The sequence below is a fragment of the Rhinopithecus bieti genome, unplaced genomic scaffold (assembly GCF_001698545.2).
Source record: "Rhinopithecus bieti isolate Rb0 unplaced genomic scaffold, ASM169854v2 scaffold_8309, whole genome shotgun sequence".
Taxonomy (NCBI): Eukaryota; Metazoa; Chordata; class Mammalia; order Primates; family Cercopithecidae; genus Rhinopithecus; species Rhinopithecus bieti.
The window spans coordinates 651,291-664,514 of record NW_016805935.1 but is presented as its reverse complement, the minus strand read 5'-3'; the positions used below and the strand labels follow the sequence as shown (position 1 = coordinate 664,514).

Here is a 13,224-nt window from a genome sequence, read left to right as displayed (position 1 = left end):
GGGGGGGGAAGAAAAAAAAAGACTGGGTTTAGTGGCTCATGGCTGTAATACCAGCACTTTAAGAGGCTGAGGTGGGAGGATCGCATGAGCTCAGGAGTTCAAGTCCAGTCTGGGCAACATAGTGAAACACCATCTTTACAAATAGTAAAACAATTAGCTAGGCATGATGGTGCACGCTGTGGTTCCAGCTACTTGGGAGGCTAAGATGGGAGAATGACTTGAACCCACTGTTGGGGTGGGGTCAGGGGTCGAGGCTGCAGTGAGCCAAGATCGTACCACTGCACTCCAGCAGACAAAGCAACAGAGCAAGACCTAGCATCAAACAATTTTTGTTATTTAAAAAAAAATTGGCTAGGCGCAGTGGCTCACACCTGTAGTCCCAACCCTTGGAGAGGCCAAAGTGGGTGGATCCCTTGAGCCCAAGAGTTCAAGACGAGCCTGGAAAACATGGTAAGATCCTGTCTCTACAAAAAAATAAAAATTAGCTGAGTGTGGTAGCATGCACTTGTGGTCCCAGCCACACAGGAGGCTGAAGCAGGAGGATTACCTGAGTCCGGGAGTTTGAGGCTGCAGTGAGCCAAGATCGCACCACTGCACTCCAGCCTGAGTGACAGAGCGAGACCCTACCTCAAAATGAAAAAAAAAAAAGAGAGAGGGAGAGAATCAGAAACCAGTCATGCCTACATTATTAGCCTATCACAGACACCTACTTTTTTAAGATGGAATTTCAATAATCAGTAGTAGAGGGAGGATCTTTGTGAGAATTTTCAGTGTGCTGGGTATCCCATGCCCACAGGCAGGAAAAGGATGCACTTCAAAGGAAGTTTCTAGAGAACACTTGTGGGGACTGGTGTCCCACTCTTGCCTAGTGAGAGACGGCTGGGACTGCTTCTGCCTCACAGCGAAGACAGAATGCCTCAAAGGCCCATTACATTTCCACTGCATTTTACTAGGACCTGGATATGAAGGCAGCTGGCCTGGAATTTGCTTAAACATGACTTTTTCCAAGACACCTGCCTCAAGGGACAGTGCCACCCAGGCAGATGGGTGGACATGGGATGCTGAGGGGTCAAGAGCAATATTTTCTCCATCAAAGAGTAAGTGGGCAGCTCTCTGGAAAGCCTGCGAAAGCTCACCAAGAGAGAAGGCATCTGCCATCCAGAGGGTAGAGGCAGCAGGACCCCAGGCATCCAACTGAGTCAAGCTGTGTCCTTTTCCTGAATCTCCTCTTCCCAGGACCCAGCCCTGCAAGGGTCACAAACAGCAGCTATAAAGTGGGAAGCAAGAGGATTGGGAAAAGAGAAAAGAAATTGATGATACTCTCAGTTCTGCCTGCCAGTGTGGCCAAGTCCAAAGTGGAGAAGGGAAGAAATCTTAATTGGATAAAGATTTGGAGTTAATTGGAGTTCTGATTTTTATCCTGGGCTGGATTGGAATTATATGATTATGAAACAGACTTTATTTGTTAATAACCAAACAAGGGGCTTTTCATTTATTTTCCAGGGATGACTGGAAAAGTCATGGAATGTGCTCATGATCCTATCCTGGGGCAAGGAAGAATTAGACCATGGAGTGATTTGAAGAGGCCATGGAAGAAAAAATTTAAAGTTATTTTGTGCTTATAAGCCCAGCTAAGTCCAGCTCATTCAATGAAATGATTATAAGCATTTATGGAAAGCAGAAAGGGAGGGTTCCTCCTGCCAGGAACCCGCCTCTAGCCACAGAGGATAACGATCACTGAAGATAAGGGTTTTCCCAGTGAAGAGCTTTGGAAATGTTTCACTTGACTAGAAATGACCCTGACCCCAAGGTTCTGGCCCACCAGAGAACAGTGGGAACAATAGTTTATCTCCTTGAGTAATGAGAAGGATTCCAGTTTTCAGGTGAGCTGGGCCTCTTTCCAGGTAGTCCAGAGCCTTTTAAGTCTAAAGCCCACATCAGTGTTTTCAAAAGTGTTTCCACAAAGCATGACATCCACGGATTATGAATAGGCATTACCAAGGAAAACAGGGTTCTATGGTTTAAAAGTTTGAAAAATGTGGGCTGGGAATGATGGTTCATGCCTGTAATCCTAGCACTTTAGGAAGCCAACACGGGAGGATCACTTGAGCTAAGGAGTTCAAGACCAGCCTGGGCAACATAGTTAGTCCTTGTCTCTTTAAAAGAAAAAAAAATTAAGTTTGAAAAGTGCTGTTAAATAAAACTAAACAGTTATCTTTCCTGCAGGACTTATCAGAGCCTTAGAATGCTAAGGTATGTTGGTCATGCTTCTATAAGCATTGTTCATTTCGTGCAGCTTGTTTTGCTACAGAACACTTTAGTTTGTTCCTAGGAATGCTCTGGAGCGGTTGGAAGTGCACTTCACTCCCTGTGCAATGCCCTTCTCCTGCTTCTGTCAGCATCAGTGACTACAGCCTTTAGCGTTCTCAGGTGTATTTCAGAAATCATTCCCTGTGATCTCTAACTCCAGGGAAGGTTGTCGAGTTATTTGAGTGCTCCTCTTGAATGCCAATTCTACTTAGCTTCAGATAAAGAAGAAAACCCTCTTTGCCTTCTCCTCTGGAGAGGGTATTAGAAGTTTATTATACATTGAAAATGTCTCCAAGGTATCTCACTTCCCCCAGCCTCTTCTACCATAACTCTTTTGCAGTCTGGGGGTGGACTAATACCAGTTTTTAGATCTCTCTATGTACCCTGCAGTGGTGGCCGTAGCAGGTGATTTTGGTGCCCTGCCCCGTGGTCCTCATGGCTGTTCACCCTTCTGACTCTGGGATTCCAGTGTTTGTTCCATGTAGTAAATCAATTGTTGTGATAAATGAATCCCATTTTATTCACACTCAACCTTTGTTATGTAATGTACGTTTAGTGACAATGAGTATGGGTAGTTATAAAAATAATAATTACTATTTATTGAGAGATTAATATGTGCCAGTCATCTGCCACAAGCGTTCTCTCAGTAATTAAAAATAGGTATTAATGCTTCCATGCTACAGACAAGGAAAGTGAGGCTTAGGAGACTTAACTCACCAGAAGGCACACACTGTGTGGATGTCTAGATCCAGTCGCCTATTCTTATATGCACTGTTCCAGTCTCACCAGTGCATCACAATGTATCAGACTCTTGTTGTCTGAGGTAAACCCAAAGTTCTTCGTCCCACTGAAAGGTGAAGCCAGCTGGATTTCCTGGGTCGAGTGGGGACTTGGAGAACTTTTCTGTCTAGCTAGAGGATTGTAAATGCACCAATCATCGCTCTGTGTCTAGCTAAAGGATTGAAAATGCACCAATCAGCACTCTGTAAAAACACACCAATCAGCACTCCATGTCTAGCTAAAGGATTGTAAATGCACCAATCAGCACTCTGTAAAATGGACCAATCAGTGCTCTGTAAAATGGACCAATAGGCATGAAATGGGCAGGGCTAAATAAGGGAATAAAAGCTGGCCACCCCAGTCAGCTGCGACAACCTGCTGGGGTCCCCTTCCATGTGGTGAAAGCTTAGTTTTTTTCACTCTTCACAATAAATCTTGCTGCTGCTCACTCTTTAGGTCTGCACCACCTTTAAGAGCTGTAACACTCGCTGTGAAGGTCCATGGCTTCATTCTTGAAGTCACAATAAATCTTGCTGCTGCTCACTCTTTGGGTCCACACCACCTTTAAGAGCTGTAACACTCACTGTGAAGGTCCACGGCTTCATTCCTGAAGTCAGCGAGACCACGAACCCACTGGAAGGAAGAAACTCTGGACACACCATCTTTAAGAGCTGTAACACTCTCTGTGAAGGTCCGCAGCTTCATTCCCCAAGTCAGCGAGACCAAGAACCCACTGGAAGAATAAATTCCGGACACACCATGACCAAGATAATTGAGGAGCGCAGACACCAAGGGTGAAGTTGGAGCATGAGTTTCATGAGCAAAAGTAGAAAACTCTCTGCCATGGAGAGGGGACCTGAACGAGGGTTGCTGCTTTTACAGTTGAATGTAAAAGCTTTTATAAGAAACGGATGAGGGCTGGGTGTCTCATTTGCATAAGGGAAATTTCTGGTAGCTCCACCCAGTCCTCCTAATGTACACATGGACCCTTAGCTTGAGTTACTCTGTATTGTTTCATTCCCCTTACTGCATATGTGTCAGGGGATGGAATTTTCCAGGGTGGGCATGTCTAGGCAAGTCACTTGTGTAGACTTTCTTATCTTCGAGACTGTGGGCATGTCTTAGGCAAGCCCCGCCCCACCCCCCTGCCCCATGCAAGTTCCCTTATCTGGCCTGCAGCTTGATTTTTCAGGCTGTTTTCTTCTTTGAAAGAATTCAACTGAGGACCCACTCTAACTGCCTGCCTGACTGATTTCTTTCTTTCTCCTCTCTCAGCACTAGGTTGTATTACTTGCTTGTACAGGAGATCATTTCAATGTCTGAGATGTTACTTTAAAACCTTATTATAATCATCTTTCCACAGCCTGATTTCTTAGGACTCCAGTCTAATTTCTATTGGGTCTTCCTTAAGCTTCTAACTAATTTTAGAATTCATGCACTGGTCAGAAAAAGTACAAACAGTGACAGCCAAAAGACATTTGGGGAAATAATTTAATTAGAAAAAAATACTGAAAAATAGCATACTGATTTGGCCAAATGGAAATGGTCAATGGGCTCTCTTTGGTAGACATGGCTTTTTTCTTTTGGTCTGAACATTATGTGATTTCCTCCCTCCTTGCCATTGCTCACACTGTCTCCTCTGTCAGCTCCTTCATCTGTTCACTCCTATTCACGCTTTTAAGCCTCTGAGAATTTCCTTGAGGAAGCCTTCCCTTTCCTCTCCCACTATCCAGTCCTGAGTTGGATTACTATGATTACATATTACTCCATAGTTCTCCCCAGAAGTGTCGTGCATGTATCTATCACTATTGGAACGGGCTGTCTAGTGATCTGCTTCCCTCACTGGTTTGTAAGCTTCTTGTGATGCCTTATCCATCTTGAACCCTCGCACATAGTTACAGATTACTAAACCCTTGCAGAATGACTGGTTCATTGCCTGGTAGAATACAGGATCTCCTTTTCCAAGAACCTTGACCACCTGAGCCTCCCCTAGGTGAAGGATGTAAAGGAAGAAGAATTGGCTGCACAAAGAGCTCGGAAAGTAGAACTCTTCCTGGTGGATGAAAATAACAGCTGGTCAGAGCCCAAGTGTGATCTGAAAGGGAACATTGAATATCAGACCACACCCCTGGACTAGGTTGGTTCTTCCTTATTTGAGGGTGTGTTGCTCTTTTGTCAGTTGTCACACCCCTCGAGGAGGTGTTGTTATTTGCTTCTAGTTTGAATGATGCAAGAAGTAGGTGCCTTGAGGGTCTCTGGGCCTCTTATGAACAAATGGTTTTCATTATTGATCGCTTGGTACAATGGGCATAAATGAATACAAGACCTGAAGATAAATACTGTATGAGAAAGCTTTTATCAGCGCAACATCCTCCAGACTTTACTGACAAAAGCAAAAATGCACAGGTTCCAGGAGATGACATGGCGATGGGATTTTAGTGACAAATAGATTCAGGGCAGGACGAGGTGGCTCATGCCTGTCAATCCCAGCACATTGGGAGGCCAAGGCAGGAGGATCCCTTGAGCCCAGGAGTTTGAGACAAGCCAGGGCAACATAGGGAGACACTGTCTTAAAAAAAAAAATTAGCTGGGTATAGTAGCAGGTGCCTGTAGTCCAGCTACTCAGAAGGCTGAAGTGGTAGGATCACTTGAGCCTGGGAAGTCGAGGCTGCAGTGAACTATGATTATACCACTGCACTCCAGCCTGGGTGACAGAGCAAGACCCTGTCTCAGGAAAAAAATCAAAGCAAAAACAAAAGAAATGGATTCAGGGCTCACTTTTTTTTTTTTTTTTTTTTTTGAGATGGAGTCTCGCTCTTTCGTCCAGGCTGGAGTGCAGTGGCACAATCTTGGCTCACTGCAAGCTTCACCTCCCAGGTTCACACCATTCTCCTGCCTCAGCCTCCCTAGCTGGGAATACAGGCGCCTCCCACCACGCCTGGCTAATTTTTTGTATTGTTAGTAGAGACGGGGGTTTCACTGTGTTAGCCAGGATGGTCTTGATCTCCTGACCTCGTGATCCGCCCATCTCGGCGTACCAAAGTGCTGGGATTACAGGCGTGAGCCACCGGCCCAGCCTAGGGCTCACTATTTTTTTTTTGCAGTTTTTAGACAAATCACTTAACCTTGTTCAATCTCCCATTGATCAACTTTGAAGTAGAGATTAGAATATACCTAATTTTGTAGTGTTGTTGTCAAGTTTAAATGACACAGTTTATATACTAGGAACATAATGGAGATTGTCAATAAATATTCCCTTCTTGACCTCCATACTTGTTTAGCTCAAGGGCATTCACCTGCAGTTCATCTCTGGCGACCTTCCTCTAAAGACTGGTTCTCAAGCCTCATCAGTTTAAGAATCACCTAGGATCCTTGTTAAAGTGCAGCTTCCTGGCCCTGTTCCTGGAGATTCTGGTGCAGTGGATCTGGGTATAGCCCAGGGAGTTTCCTTTTTAATGGTCCCAGGTAATTCTGTTTTGGTTTTTTTTTGTTTTTTTCTTTTTTAGATGGAGTCTCACTGTGTCACCCAGGCTGGAGTGCAGTGGCACCATCTTGGCTCACTGCAACCTCTGCCTCCCAGGCTCAAGCGATCCTCCTGCCTCAGCCTCTTGAGTAGCTGGGACTACAGGCAAGTGCCACCGCGCTTGGCTAATTTTTGTATTTTTAGTACAGACAGAGTTTCACCATGTTGGCCAGGCTGGTCTGGAACTCCTAACCTCAAGCGATCCACCTGCTTGAGCCTCCCAAAGTACTGGGATTATAGGTGAAAGCCACCGCCCTCAACCCTGTTCCAGATAATTCTGAGTCTGGTGAGCTGTTGTCCACATTTCTGGAAACATGATTTTAAAATTTCAAAGTCTTTCTTCAGGTTGATATGAAGACTATTTTCCTTTCATTAGTGATAAACCAAGGAAAAGCCCTTTTTAAGTTAGAAGATTTAATTGTATGGTCTGTCCGGGAAGTGGTGAGAAAAAAAGTTCAGTAAACTGAGGAAGTAGAGATGGTGGTGGAGATGGTGGTGGAGGTGGTGGTGCAGATGGTGGGAGAGATGGTGGGAGAGATGGTGGTGGAGATGGTGGTAGAGATGGTGGTGGAGGATGGGGAATGTTGGCATTTTTCACTGGCCTTCAGAGCACCATACCCCCTGGGAAGTGAAGTACAGGGAGAAATGGAGAAATGGAGGAGATGGCCTGTATTGGAAGTGGGGCTGCAGAATGGGGGGCTGATGGGGTTGGAAAGCTTCCAGCTTATAGTAAGTCAGCACTTGGAAGTACAGCTTTATCATCTTACTTTAAGAACTGTAGATATCCTCCATGTCAGAACCATTCAAATTTAGCATCAATCTTAATACGTTTCCCTAAGCCAAATATAAGAGATGTTGCTATTATCAGTAGTTTTGAATTGCCCAGTCCCAGTGGCTTTCATTAGAATGGGAAATTGAGAGGCGAGTAGACATCTGGCCAATCTGACTCTTGCAAAAGCTGCACTGAGGCCTGCAGTGGATGGGACCTCAGGCTGTCTCAACTTTCCTGGCTCTCAGCAGGGCATTTTGCCAAAGAACACCTGGGAGGGGCTCTCAAAAAGGTGGTAACCAACTATGCGTGGGCTATTTCTGGAATTTCGCTCTTAATTCTTTTTTTTTTTTGAAACGGAGTCTTGCTCCATCGTCCAGGTTGGAGTGCAGTGGCATGATGTAATCTCCACCTCCTGGGTTCAAGCAATTCTCCTGTCTTAGTCTCCTGAGTAGGTGGGATTACAGGCGCGCACCACCACACCTGGCTAATTTTTGTATTTTTAGTAGAGTCGAGGTTTCACCATATTGGCCAGGCTGGTCTCTAACACTTGACCTCAGGTGATCCATTTGCCTCAGCCTCCCAAAGTGCTGGAATTAAAGGCATGAGGCACCACGCCCAGCCTTCCCTCCCAATTCTTATTTTCCACCCTCGTCCCTCTTAATTATCACTGGAATTCATAATTATTGCTCTTTAAAGAATGCAATCTGCTGTTTTCAGAGTGCTCCTGCCCCGTGCAGCTTCCCCATTTTTGCCCTGACGCCAGCTAGCCACTAGTATAGAAGGCAAGTGGAGCAAATTCTCAGCTCTGCATCTGTTCAACAAACATTATCTTTAAAATCGTGGTAAAATCCACAAAGCAAAATGTACCACCTTAATCTTTGTGTGTGTGTGTGTGTGTGTGTGTGTGTGTGTGTGTGTGTGTGAGTGTGTGAGATGGAGTCTTGCTCTGCCTCCCAGGCTGGAATGCAGTGGCGGGATCTCGGCTTACTGCAACCTCCATCTCCCAGGTTCAAGCAATTCTCTGCCTCAGCCTCCCAAGTAGCTGGGATTACAGGCACCTGCCACTACGCCTGGCTAATTTTTTTGTATTTTTAGTAGAGACAGAGTTTCACCATCTTGGCCAGGCTGGTCCAACTTCTGACCTGGTGATCCACCTGCCTCAGTCTTCCAAAGTGTTGGGATTACAGGCGTGAAACACCGTGCCTGGCCCACCTACACCATTTTTAAGTGTATAGTTCAGTGGCGTGAAGTACATTCATTTTGTTGCACTGCTATCATCATTATCACAATCCAGCCACAGAACTCTTTCATCTTGCGACACTGAAACTCCATACCTATTAAACAATAACTTCCCAGTCCTCTCTTCCCCCAGCTTCTGGAGCCACCATTCTACTTTCTCTATGAATTTGATGGCTTTAGGTGTCTCTTGTAAGTGGAATCATACAGTATTTATTTGTCTTTTTGTGACTAGCTTATTTCACTTAGCATAATGTTTTCAATATTCATCCTTGTTATAGCATGTGTCAGAATTTCCTTCCCCTTGAAGCTAAAAAATACCCCATTGTACCACACATTTTACGTATTCATTCATTCATCAAAGGACACTTAAGTTGCTTTCTGGGCTATTGTGAATAATGCTGCTATGAATATGGATGTATAGATATCTCTTTGAGACCCTGCTTTCAATTATTTGAAGTGTATTCCTAGAAGTGGAATAGCTGAATCATATGGCAATTTTAAAAAAATTTTAGAGGAACCATTATACTGTTTTCCACAGCAGTGGCACTATTATGCGTTCCTACCAGCAGAGCACAAGCGTTCCGATCACCCCACATTCTTGCCAACACTTGATATTTTCTGTTTTGATAGCAGCCATCCTAATGAGTGTGAGGCGGCACTTCATTGTGGTTTTGATTTGCATTTCTCTAATGATTAGTGATTTTGAGCATTTTTTCATGCACTTGTGTGGCATTTGTGTATCTTCTTTGGAGAAATTAAATATTTTTTGATCATCTGTGGGTTGCATATCCAATAGACATTTCCTCTCATTTTCCTGACTGGGGTTGAGTTTTATCTCTCCCTGACATGATTCAGGGGTAATTCCTGATTAGTCTAAGTCAGTGGTTCTCAATCCTGGCTGTACATTAGAGTCGCCAAGGGAAGCTTTAAAAAATACCCAGGTTTGGGCCACATGCAGTGGTTCATGCCTGTAATCCCAGCTCTTTGGGAGGCCGAGGCAGGTGAATCACTTGAGGTCAGGGGTTTGAGACCAGCCTGGCCAACATGGTGAAACGCCATCTACGAAAAAAAAAAAAAAATAGCCAGGCGTGGTGGGAAGCACCTGTAATTCCAGCTACTCAGGAGGCTGAGGCAGGAGAATCACTTGAACCCAGGAGGCAGAGGTTTCAGTGAGCTGAGATCACACCACTGTACTTCAGCCTGGGCAACAGAGTGAGACTCTGTCTTGGGGACCAAAAAAAAAAAAAAAAAAAAGAAACAAAAAACCCAGGTTCAGGCCTCCTTCCCAGCCCAATGAAATTAGAATGTCCAGAGGTAGTCCTGGGCATTGTGTTTTTACGAACTTCCAACTGAGCCCCAGATACTCAAATATGTTGCCATAGTCCAGGCACAGTGGCTCATGCCTGTAATCCTTAGTGCTTTGGGAGGCTCCGGTGGGTGGATCGCTTGAGCTCAGGAGTTAGAGACCAGCCTGGGCAAAATAAGGAGACTCCATCTCTACAGAAATTTTTTTTGAAAATTAGCCGGGCATGGTGGCGCACGCCCACAGTCCCAGCTACTCAGGACACTGAGGTGCGATAGTCACTTGAGCTCAGGGGGTTGAGTCTGCAGTGAGATATGATCATGCAACTGCACTCCAGCCTGGCTGACAGAGTGAGACTCCATCTCTTTAAAAATAAAGTAAAACAAATGGCCTATTTAAGCTGTTTTGAGTTGGTTTTTCTGCTGAAAGTATCTCAATGGTACACTGACTATGTGCTAGGGATTTCAGGAAGGTACGGGACTATCCTTATCTGTTACGATAGGAAAAGGGAACCAAGGCATTGTCTTAGACAGACTTAACCCCTGAATCCTCATGTTGAAAGTCTGAAGCTCTACTCTCCAAGGTTTTTAGGTTTCACTTAGAAGCAGGTGAGACAGGAAACCAGCAAAGTTGGATGGGCTGTATAATCAGCTGACAGATCTGAACTGGAGACATCCCAAACTTAAAGGTAGAGCTGGAAGCATTCTCAACTTAAATGCTGTCTCTTCTACAGCTTACCTGGTGTCCAGGTCGGCCAAGTCATTAAGTCTGGGTCAGTTACAGGGCTTGTTTGCAAGATGACAAGGGAAAGAAGTGTGTTCAACGAGAACATTCTGAGTCCAAACCACATAAGTCTTTAGAGATTAAATTTAACACCTTGGTGTGATACCTGAGCCCAAGCAAGTAACTTATTTAAACTAATGGCCAGCCAGGCAGTACTTATCATGTTACATGATTCTCAGGTTTATAGCAGGAGTAATCTGCTCATAGCGAGAGTAATCTTCTCTAGCCTCTTCTTCCCTGGAAGAGACCTAGGTGTTATCAGATCAGGCCTCACATCTACTACAGTTTCCTTCAATTATACCTGTGAGGGTAGCTTCTGAGTAGGTAGTGAATTCACCAATTAGTGAGTCTCAAAGGTAAGGCTGAGTGAGGAAGTATATGAGATATCCTGTTGGCTGGCCCCAGTTCTCTGTTGAAGTGTTAATTAGAGCATATATTCAGGACTGACAAATCCCAAGATATACCAAAATGTTAAAACAACAACAACAACAACAAAAACAACCAATCAGCTGCTTAGCTAATCGCACTGTGTGACAATAAAGTTTTGGTTCAATATAAAATAGTGAAAAGAGCACGTATGTGTCTAGGAAAGCCATTAAAGTGGAAGATACTAAAAGCACACTTCTGTGGACCTTTCAGAAGCTATTTTCTAATCTATTCTTGTAGAGAGTACTAACATTTGAAGTGAATGCTGATGAGTATTTATAAGTTTATTTAGAGCTCCAGCTGTCAATAACTCACACCTGGCCTTTGAAATTGCTTGTTTGGCTGTGTAGTCTCTATCGTGAAGCCAAAGGCCTGCATTAGTCTTTCTGAAACTCCTTAAAATAGAGACTTACATAAAATGCATCTCAGTGTTAGAACGAATGTGAAAATGTTGGGGAAAAAAAGTGCAAGCAAGAGAAAAAGCCTATGGCATTCATTTAATTGGATCAGCACTAATGTCGGTTCTAACGCTGTGTTGTTTGCATGGAGGCACCACAGTGATGCCCGCAAGGCTGTCATTCGGTCTGTGAAGATCCTTGAAAGTAAAGGAATTTTGAGGGGCTGGGCACGGTGGCTCACGCCTGTAATCCCAGCACTTTGGGAGGCCGAGGTGGGCGGATCACTTGAGGTCAGGAGTTTGAGACTAGCCTGGCCAACATGGTGAAACCCCATCTCTACTAAAAATACGAAAATATTAGCCAGGCGTGGTGGTGCACTACTGTATTTCCAGTTACTTGGGAGGCTGAGGCAGGAGAATTGCTTGAACCTGGGAGGTGGAGGTTGCAGTGAGCCAAGACCGCACCACTGCACTCCAGCCTGGGTGACAGAGCAAAACTCTATCTCAAAAAAATAATAAATAAATAAATAAGGAATTTTGAGTGTGGAAATTATATATGAAGATAAATTCTATCCAGTGTGCAAACTATACTAAAAATTTCTGCTAGAATTTTGAGGACATAAGGGTAATGTAGAAGACACAGAACACTTTTTAGGACAATAAAAGACAACACCATACTTGGTGACGACTGTGGCAAATCTTAATCAGGGAGGCTGATTCTTTCAGTTAAAACACAAATGTCACCTTGGACAGAGGGTCAGCGTGTCAGCTTGTCAGGGGAGAAGAGGCTAAGTGCTAAGCTGGAGCTCACTTTCTCGTGAGATGCTGGAAGTCAGGAGAGGGGCTTCCGATGTTTGGGAGCTTCGTGGAGATGTTCTGCCACTGGGCTTGGGCCTGGGAAGATAAGTAGGATTCAACAAGGGGGATAGTGGCTTTCTTGGCACTTCTGGGCAATCTTTGAAAGCATTTGTATGTACTGCTCCCTCCCACAAGCACACCTCGGGGGGTGAGAATATTGAGATATAATTATTATAAGTCAGGGCTGATCTTGCCTTTCTGAGAGCGTTCAAGCTGATCATTCTTCATTAAACAGAACTCGCCAGAGACCTTGTCTCACCAGAACTCTTCACCCCGAAAATAAAGGCCACACAAAGAGACTGAGAAAATGAACCATAGCCAGAAAAGCAACCAAATACAGAAACTTGGAGAAACAAGAGGGAGTATGAAAATTGAAGGTGAAAATTTTATTTTATTATTTTATTTATGTTATGTTGTTATGTTATGTTATGTTATTTTTAGGCGGAGTCTTGCTCTGTCGCCCGGACTGGAGTGCAGTGGCCAGATCTCAGCTCACTGCAAGCTCCGCCTCCCGGGTTTACGCCATTCTCCTGCCTCAGCCTCCCGAGTAGCTGGGACTACAGGCGCCCGCCACCTCGCCCGGCTAGTTTTTTTTGTATTTTTTAGTAGAAACGGGGTTTTCCCAGCACTTTGGGAGGCCAAGACGGGCGAATCACGAGTCAGGAGATCGAGACCATCCTGGCTAACACGGTGAAACCCCGTCTCTACTAAAAATACAAAAACTAGCCGGGCGAGGTGGCGGGCGCCTGTAGTCCCAGCTACTCGGGAGGCTGAGGCAGGAGAATGGCGTAAACCCGGGAGGCGGAGCTTGCAGTGAGCTGAGATCTGGCCAC

The 13,224-nt window shown here is 44.8% G+C and overlaps 1 long non-coding RNA gene across 1 annotated transcript in view; it reads left to right on the top strand.

Moving 5' to 3' along the window:
- Positions 1-12,763, top strand: part of LOC108531022 (uncharacterized) — a 111,467-nt gene extending 98,704 nt beyond the window's left edge. The window contains exon 3 of the long non-coding RNA XR_001886044.1: positions 12,627-12,763. This is a non-coding gene — a long non-coding RNA (uncharacterized LOC108531022). The remainder of the gene's footprint in view (positions 1-12,626) is intronic.
- Positions 12,764-13,224: the final 461 nt, after the last annotated feature.